Genomic DNA, 10,000 nt, shown 5'->3' with positions numbered 1-10,000 from the left:
ACCAGTGAAGCTGAGAATGAAACTATAGAAAAGTGTGTTGAGAGAGGGATCCGAGACATGACCATTGAAGCTGAGAATGAAACTATAGAAAAGTGTGTTGAGAGAGGGATCCGAGACATGACCAGTGAAGCTGAGAATGAAACTATAGAAAAGTGTGTTGAGAGAGGGATCCGAGACATGACCATTGAAGCTAAGAATGAAACTATAGAAAAGTGTATTGAGAGAGGGATCCGAGACATGACCAGTGAAGCTGAGAATGAAACTATAGAAAAGTGTGTTGAGAGAGGGATCCGAGACATGACCAGTGAAGCTGAGAATGAAACTATAGAAAAGTGTATTGAGAGAGGGATCCGAGACATGACCAGTGAAGCTGAGAATGAAACTATAGAAAAGTGTGCTGAGAGAGGGATCCGAGACATGACCATTGAAGCTGAGAATGAAACTATAGAAAAGTGTGCTGAGAGAGGGATCCGAGAGATGACCAGTGAAGCTGAGAATGAAACTATAGAAAAGTGTGTTGAGAGAGGGATCCGAGACATGACCAGTGAAGCTGAGAATGAAACTATACAGAAGTGTGTTGAGAGAGGGATCCGAGACATGACCAGTGAAGCTGAGAATGAAACTATAGAAAAGTGTGTTGAGAGAGGGATCCGAGAGATGACCATTGAAGCTGAGAATGAAACTATAGAAAAGTGTGTTGAGAGAGGGATCCGAGACATGACCATTGAAGCTGAGAATGAAACTATAGAAAAGTGTGTTGAGAGAGGGATCCGAGACATGACCAGTGAAGCTGAGAATGAAACTATAGAAAAGTGTATTGAGAGAGGGATCCGAGACATGACCAGTGAAGCTGAGAATGAAACCACTTACGAGACCAAACAGTTACCGGACAAACAACTCAACAACCATCACCAGTTAAGGGGGTACCCAAACAACCACAACCAGACCACACAACGCATGGTTAAACGGTTAAACCTTAAATACCGCCTGGCTCCTACCGTACAAATTTAGCGGCAAGATATAACTCCTCACAGAAATGGCACAAACTGGAAATGCCTCTGTAATCTCCCTCACAGAAACACACTTAACAGAGGCGGTTAGAGAAGCGGAAATAGAAGTACCACGCGTTGTACCACACAGTTAGTAAATACAACTCCTCACAGAAATGGCACAAAGTGAAAATGCCTCTGTAGTCTCCCTCACAGAAACACACTTAACAGAGGCGATTAGAGAAGCGGAAATAGAGATACCACGCTTTGTACCGCACAGTTAGTAAATATAACTCCTCACAGAAATGGCACAAACTGGAAATGCTTCTGTAATCTCCCTCACAGAAACACACTTAACAGAGGAGATTAGAGAAGCGGAAATAGAGATACCGCGCTTTGTACCACACAGGACGGACCAACCAACTCCTCACAGAAATGGCACAAACTGGAAATGCCTCTGTAATCTCCCTCACAGAAACACACTTAACAGAGGAGATTAGAGAAGCGGAAATAGAGATACCACGCTTTGTACCACACAGACGGACCGACCAACTCCACGGAAAAACGTCGGGGTCATCACTTACAGACATTTTGCATCAAGCATATACACAGAATCACTGGTCCCAAACATTCAAGACACTGACTGGGTATAGATAAACACATATACAGACCACCGGCATACCCAACAGAGAAATCTATGACGCAATTAATATAAAAGATACCATTGGGTCGCTCGCTACCACCGCCCAAAATACTTCCTGAAGACTTAAACTTTCCGCTAATAGACTGGAATTTGGAGTCTGCGTATGGAGGAGCGGACGGCATGCGGACCCAGGCAAAAGCTGTCTTGCACCGCCTCAATCACATCATCGGCACTCCTACGAGACAGCGAGACATCGTTAGGATAGTCTCCCTGACCATACCACCATCACCGTGACTAGAAATACATAGACTATCCAGTGGAGTGGAGACCGTCTAAGAAGACCTCTCAATGGTACTTATGGGAGAAAGGACAAAATTAAGGAAGAAAATCGGTGATATCAACTAGACCAAAATGCTGACGCAACGCGAAAACAAGATCACCGTTATAGAAGAAAAACTTTAAAGATCATTTGAATCAGAGAACAACCGGAAAGAAACACAAGCTTTCATACATCAAAACCAGCCCCAAATACTCTTACAAATATGGTACTGACAAGTGTACAACGCCGTGTGGGTCCGTTAAAGCCGGCTTGTAGGTTAAAAGACACAACTAGTAACCGGTGGGGACTCCATTAACGAAGCAGTGTATTTGCGAGTATATACATGTATTGGAATATTGTGAATGATTATTTACGATGGTGATATACAGTAATATCTACAATGGTGGCTCTTTGATGATAAAGCTTAAACATGATGCTGCTTATAATGATTAGAATGATTGTGTACATTTATTTATATGTAGTGACTCGTAACAAAAGAGATTGGTGTGTGATGGATATGTGTAGTTGATGAAATAGAATAGTGTGTGTTGAAAGTGAGGGAAAAGAAAGAGAACGTGATGACTTAAGGGTAAACTGAGGAAAAGGAAGATGGAGAGAACGAGAAAAGGGTCACTACACAAGTCGGGGGTGAGAACGAGCGTTGGCCCACTGACTGACAGCACACGGCCAACTCATACACGAAGCCCGGGGTATCGTTGAAGCACTATTGATTCAGTACAAAGGCGTCTTCAGGAAACCCTTGTAGGACTACCTATGGACTTTTTCAACCTGACGGACATAGGCTTAAACAACGATGACACACAGGAAGCGATTAAAAGGGTGGCCACTGATTGGGCAGGTGCAGCGTTGCCAAATTATCGTACACACCGTATTTAATTTTCGTAGTTTCTGACTGATATCTACAGCAAAAACAAACAAAACAAACATAAATAAATAACAGTTTTAACGCTAACTTTAATATCCTTTCGTTATTTGTGTAGGTACGAAAGTTGGAGGCTTAAAAATGATAAATACAGTGTGGTGAATACGATAATCTGGCAACGCTGGGCAGGTGTCCCCGAGCGATTCCCTGGGGAACTTCTTAAACAATGAGCTGAAGGCGTGAGTGTTCCTGTTAAATTTTTATAGAAACTCTCTAGATAGCTAAAAACTGCTCTCATAACACCAATATACAAGGGAGGGTCAAGAACAGGGGCAAAAGACTATGGACCAGTAGCCTTGACCTCCCAAATTATTGAAGTTCTAGAGAGAAATATGGTTTAAAACATGTCTGTATATCTAGAAGGCAATAGCAGAATGACCCTGGACCAACATGGCTATCGTCCTGGGCGCTCGTAACTCTCACAACTTTTAGCCCACTGACTCAATCATAGATAAGCTTTAACATAATGCAGATGTCAATGTGGTCTGTTGATACACGAAGCCAGACTACCAGGGATTACGGGGAAACTCGGAATGTGGCTGGCTTCACTTCTAGGCTTCAAGTTTCAATGTGTGGCTGCAGTCTCTCAGTCATCTCTCAGTCATCGCGGGGTCAGCGGGGGATCACAGGCCCCTGCAACTCCGACATCAATCAGCACCTCTTAAATTCGACTGTACCTTCCTTTGCAGTACAACGATCATTCACGGGTCGAATTCCAAGACGCATCGCCACCCAAGAACACGTATTTGACAAGGCTTTCCTAGGAGTTGTGGGCATTTCCAGGGGTAGTTTTATGACCCTGGTGGTAGTGTGAGTCTTCTTCTGTACCGTGAACCTAAGGAAACACACATTTGCCAAGGCTTTCGTAGGAGTTGTGGGCATTTCCAGGGGTAGTTTTATGACCCTGGTGGTAGTGTGAGTCTTCCTCTGTACCGTGAACCTAAGGAAACACACATTTGCCAAGGCTTTCCTAGGAGTTGTGGGCATTTCCAGGGGTAGTTTTGTGACCCTGGTGGTAGTGTGACCCTTCCTCTGTACCGTGAACCTAAGGAAACACACATTTGCCAAGGCTTTCCTAGGAGTTGTGGGCATTTCCAGGGGTAGTTTTGTGACCCTGGTGGTAGTGTGACCCTTCCTCTGTACCATGAACCTAAGGAAACACACATTTGCCAAGGCTTTCCTAGGAGTTGTGGGCATTACCAGGGGTAGTTTTATGACCCTGGTGGTAGTGTGACCCTTCCTCTGTACCGTGAACCTAAGGAAACACACATTTGCCAAGGCTTTCCTAGGAGTTGTGGGCATTACCAGGGGTAGTTTTATGACCCTGGTGGTAGTGTGACCCTTCCTCTGTACCGTGAACCTAAGGAAACACACATTTGCCAAGGCTTTCCTAGGAGTTGTGGGCATTACCAGGGGTAGTTTTATGACCCTGGTGGTAGTGTGACCCTTCCTCTGTACCGTGAACCTAAAGAAACACATATTAGAACCCGACTGTTTGTGTGTGTGTGTGTGTGTGTGTGTGTGTGAGAAACATATACTATCCCTGTTTTTCAAAGCATCCCTTCACACACACACAAACACACACACACACACACACACATTCAAGACCTTATTTTTTTCAACAAGGGAGACAGCTCAAGGACACACACACACACACACACACACACACACACACACACACACTGTAACTGTGGTATCAATATACCTCATTATACCTCATTGTTATTACGTAAAATATTAATGTGTAAGGAATTTATATGGTGCTAAAAGGATAAACTTGTATGGTGCTATTAGAAGGTAACATAGGTGCCGTTAAGAACGCTTACACGCAGCTGCCGATGTTCGTTTGTTTGGGTTATGCGGGCAGCGAGTCTGTCGCTTATAAGTGGATAGGAATTGTGGACTCAGCGATGTGGAGCGGTGATTCAAGCCGTGGCACTGGAGGTCAGTATATTTTGCTAATATTTCTATGTTATAACACAATGTTAAGCTATGTAATGTTCACATACTGTGTATAAGAGTGTTTAGAATAGTTTAAGCCATGAATGCAACAATATATGACTTAGGCTTCAGTGCAAGGAGCCAGAAAGTTTGGGATGTGTGAATTGATTATGTCATCACTTTTCCCATAGTTTCACGGCACGACTGGGGCATGTATGGCACACAAAATGGAGGACTCTTTGTCCAAAGCCACATCATAGGAATAAAGGAAAATTATACCAACGAAGTTTCCATGTCCTGCTGGCAGTCCATGCATGTCTGCGTGTCTGTGTAAACCAGCCCTAAGGGGTGACTGTTCCATGTCCGCTGCACACACACACACACAAAAGGAAACGATGATTCAAAAAATGCCGCCGCTCGCTGCTCCTAAAACTCCTCAAACATGGCGTCATCTGGTCAGACCGTTACGAGACTAGACCGCGTTTTAAGTTAATGTACAGAATATAGACTTTTACAACATTCATCAAATCAGACCTTTTAAAACATTCATTATTCTCATTAACAATATTCAACAACCCTGAGATAGATAGAAAGAGAGAGAGATAGATAGATAGATAGATAGAGAGAGAGAGAGAGAGAGAGAGAGAGAGAGAGAGAGAGGCTTCACTATTAAGCTTTTGAACCAATTTTTCCGCACGCCTTAAATTAGGTTATAAGCGTTGCAAAGTGTTGATTTTAGACCCCAAAAGTAACGTTGTAATTCTTTGGCGTAATGGTGTTTAAGGAGCGTGAGATATACGCCCTTAATGACGCGTACTTTCAAAACGGTCAGACGTGTATAGCTTTGATGGCGCCCGGACACAGTAATGGCGCCTGTGTGTCCCAAAGATGTTGTTCCCTTACCAAAACAAACCTTCACAAAGCAAATACAGGTGTTAAACATATCTAGTAGGCCTAATAAAATTGAATTACTAAGGAGAGATACACAGCCGAGAGGAGGCCGGAGCGGTATTTTCAGAAGCTTCCACCGCGTACATTAACTATTTTCAAAGGTCAAAATGGAGCTTAATCGGGCTTTCATGAGCATTCTTTCACATTCACGGTACAGAGGAAGAGTTAATCATCCACCAGGGTCATTAAACTACCCCTGGAAATGCCCGGAACGCCTGTGAAAGCCTTGTCAAATATGTGTTTCTTCAGGTTCACGGTACAGAGGAAGGGTCACACTACCACCAGGGTCATAAAACTACCCCTGGAAATGCCCACGACTCCTAGGAAAGCCTTGGCAGATGTGTGTTTCCTTAGGTTCACGGTACAGAGGAAGGGTCACACTACCACCAGGGCCATTAAACTACTCCTGGAAATGCCCACGACTCCTAGGAAAGCCTTGGCAGATGTGTGTTTCCTTAGGTTCACGGTACAGAGGAAGACTCACACTACCACCAGGGTCATAAAACTACCCCTGGAAATGCCCACAACTCCTAGGAAAGCCTTGGCAGATGTGTGTTTCCTTAGGTTCACGGTACAGAGGAAGGGTCACACTACAACCAGGGTCATAAAACTACCCCTGGAAATGCCCACAACTCCTAGGAAAGCCTTGGCAAATGTGTGTTTCCTTAGGTTCACGGTACAGAGGAAGACTCACACTACCACCAGGGTCATAAAAGTACCCCTGGAAATGCCCACAACTCCTAGGAAAGCCTTGGCAAATGTGTGTTTCCTTAGGTTCACGGTACAGAGGAAGGGTCACACTACCACCAGGGTCACAAAACTACTTCTAGAAATGCCTAAAACTCCTAGGAAAGCCTTGTCAAATGTGTGTTTCCTTAGGTTCACGGTACAGAGGAAGGGTCGAACTACCACCAGGGTCACAAAACTACCCCTGAAAATGCCCACGACTCCTACGAAAGCCTTGGCAAATGTGTGTTTCCTTAGGTTCACGGTACAGAGGAAGGGTCAAACTACAACCAGGGTCATAAAACTACCCCTGGAAATGCCCACAACTCCTAGGAAAGCCTTGGCAAATATGTGTTTCTTCAGGTTCACGGTACAGAGGAAGGGTCACACTACCACCAGGGTCTTAAAACTACCCCTGGAAACGCCCGCAACTCCTACGAAAGCCTTGGCAAATGTGTGTTTCCTTAGGTTCACGGTACAGAGGAAGGGTCAAACTACCTCCAGGGTCATAAAATTACCCCTGGAAATGCCCACAACTCCTAGGAAAGCCTTGGCAAATGTGTGTTTCCTTAGGTTCACGGTACAGAGGAAGGGTCACACTACCACCAGGGTCATGAAACTACCCCTGGAAATGCCCACAACTCCTAGGAAAGCCTTGGCAAATGTGTGTTTCCTTAGGTTCACGGTACAGAGGAAGGGTCACACTACCACCAGGGTCACAAAACTACCCCTGGAAATGCCCACAACTCCTAGGAAAGCCTTGGCAAATGTGTGTTTCCTTAGGTTCACGGTACAGAGGAAGGGTCACACTACCACCAGGGTCATAAAGCTACCCCTGGAAATGCCCACAACTCCTAGGAAAGCCTTGGCAAATGTGTGTTTCCTTAGGTTCACGGTACAGAGGAAGGGTCAAACTACCACCAGGGTCATAAAGCTACCCCTGGAAATGCCCACAACTCCTAGGAAAGCCTTGGCAAATGTGTGTTTCCTTAGGTTCACGGTACAGAGGAAGGGTCGAACTACAACCAGGGTCATAAAACTACCCCTGGAAATGCCCACAACTCCTAAGAAAGCCTTGGCAAATGTGTGTTTCCTTAGGTTCACGGTACAGAGGAAGGGTCGAACTACAACCAGGGTCATAAAACTACCCCTGGAAATGCCCACAACTCCTAAGAAAGCCTTGGCAAATGTGTGTATCCAGCCCGTTCTGGCGCAGGCAAGTGTTTATAGTGGCGCCATCTTGCACTGGCTCATGCTGCCCTCCCGGAGCTCATCTTTAATCCTAGAATCTTGAGTCCGGGTTGATGGGTGGTCTTCTGGACAGCATGTGGGTAGTTTTAAGCCACTCGGCGGCGGTTGAAAAATCCCAGCTTGGTGGCGCCGGGCGGGGATTAAACTCGCGTCCTCCTGAACGCGGCGCCGTCACGCTATCCGCTCAGCCACCGCCTCCCCAGAAGTCTGCAGTAGTTTTAAGCCACTCGGCGGCGGTTGGAAAATCCCAGCTTGGTGGCGCCGGGCGGGGATTAAACTCGCGTCCTCCTGAACGCGGCGCCGTCACGGTATCCACTCGGCCACCGCCTCCCTGTGATGAGTTTGAGTGTGAATTTCGCTTGTAGTAGTAGTAGTAGTAGTAGTGTTTTTTAAGTAACTTGGACACACTTTACGACAAAAATGAAAATAAAAAATATAATAATCGAAATTTGGGTCTTTAAGGTTACAATTCCCGAATGTTTGTACAGTTTTTTTGGATCAAGAAACTGTAATAAAAATCCATCCAACCTTCGAGTGTCCAGCGCACCCATCCTTCCATATATAGATCTTCTTGACACGACCTTAACCAGTGTGTTGCAAGGTCGTCCGTTCGAGTTACCTTTCAATTCCTGGTCGTATCTATTCTATAAGCTTCTTACACGCCTAATATATCTATCTCAGACTCCATTACGACATATCTCCATCGTATAGCGTCTTGCATTTAGCGTAACCTGCTTCTGGGTCGTAATCTGTAGAGTCCATCATAGAGTCCCGACTACCTAAGATTTGGACGCCATATTGGTCCTGTTTTCACTACGAGAGCGTGTGTTTGAAAAGCGCGGGGAAAACAGGCCCAATAATGGCGTCCAAATCTTACGTAGTCGGGACTCTATAAGGGATTCTATATATCACGACCTCAAAACAGGAAACGCTAAATGGAGGATTCTATATTGTCTGCCATCCTCCTATACCCCCTACCCCTAACCCCCGTCATCACTGCCCTCTTCACTGGTCCATCCCCCTACCCCCACTAACCCCTAAACCCCGCCCTCTTCACTGGTCCATCCCCCTACCCCCACTAACCCCTAAACCCCGCCCTCTTCACTGGTCCATCCCCCTACCCCCACTAACCCCTAAACCCCGCCCTCTTCACTGGTCCATCCTCCTACCCCCACTAACCCCTAAACCCCGCCCTCTTCACTGGTCCATCCTCCTACCCCCACTAACCCCTCTTCACTGGTCCATCCCCCCCCCACTAACCCCTAAACCCCGCCCTCTTCACTGGTCCATCCCCCTACCCCCACTAACCCCTAAACCCCGCCCTCTTCACTGGTCCATCCCCCTACCCCCACTAACCCCTAAACCCCGCCCTCTTCACTGGTCCATCCCCCTACCCCCACTAACCCCTAAACCCCGCCCTCTCCACTGGTCCAACCGCCTACCCCCACTAACCCCTAAAACCCGCCCTCTTCACTGGTCCATCCCCCTACCCCCACTAACCCTTAACCCCGCCCTCTTCACTGGCCCATCCCCTACCCCTAACCCCTAACCCCCCCTCTTCACTGGTCCATCCTCCTACCCCACTAACCCTAAACCCCCCTCTTCACTGGTCCATCCCCTACCCCCACTAACCCCTAAACCCCGCCCTCTTCACTGGCCCATCCACCAACCCCCACAAACCCCTAAACCCCGCCCTCTTCACTGGTCCATCCCCCTACCCCCACTAACCCCTAAACCCCGCCCTCTTCACTGGTCCATCCTCCTACCCCCACTAACCCCAAAACCCCCCCCACTTCACAGGTCCATCCCCTACCCCCTAACCCCTAAACCCCGCCCTCTTCACTGGTCCATCCTCCTACCCCACTAACCCCTAAACCCCGCCTCTTCACTGGTCCATCCTCCTACCCCACTAACCCCTAAACCCCCCTCTTCACTGGTCATCCTCCTACCCCACTAACCCCTAAACCCCCTCTTCACTGGTCCATCCTCCGACCCCCACTAACCCCTAAACCCCGCCCTCTTCACTGGTCCATCCACCTACCCCCACTAACCCCTAAACCCCGCCCTCTTCACTGGTCCATCCCCTACCCCACTAACCCCTAAACGCCCTCTTCACTGGTCCATCCCCTACCCCACTAACCCTTAACCCCGCCCTCTTCACTGGTCCATCCCCTACCCCACTAACCCCTAAACCCCGCCCTCTTCACTGGTCCATCCCCCTACACCCACTAACCCCT

This window comes from Eriocheir sinensis, unplaced genomic scaffold (genome assembly GCF_024679095.1).
Source record: "Eriocheir sinensis breed Jianghai 21 unplaced genomic scaffold, ASM2467909v1 Scaffold252, whole genome shotgun sequence".
NCBI classification, from domain to species: Eukaryota; Metazoa; Arthropoda; class Malacostraca; order Decapoda; family Varunidae; genus Eriocheir; species Eriocheir sinensis.
Note: the sequence above shows the minus strand (reverse complement) of the source record.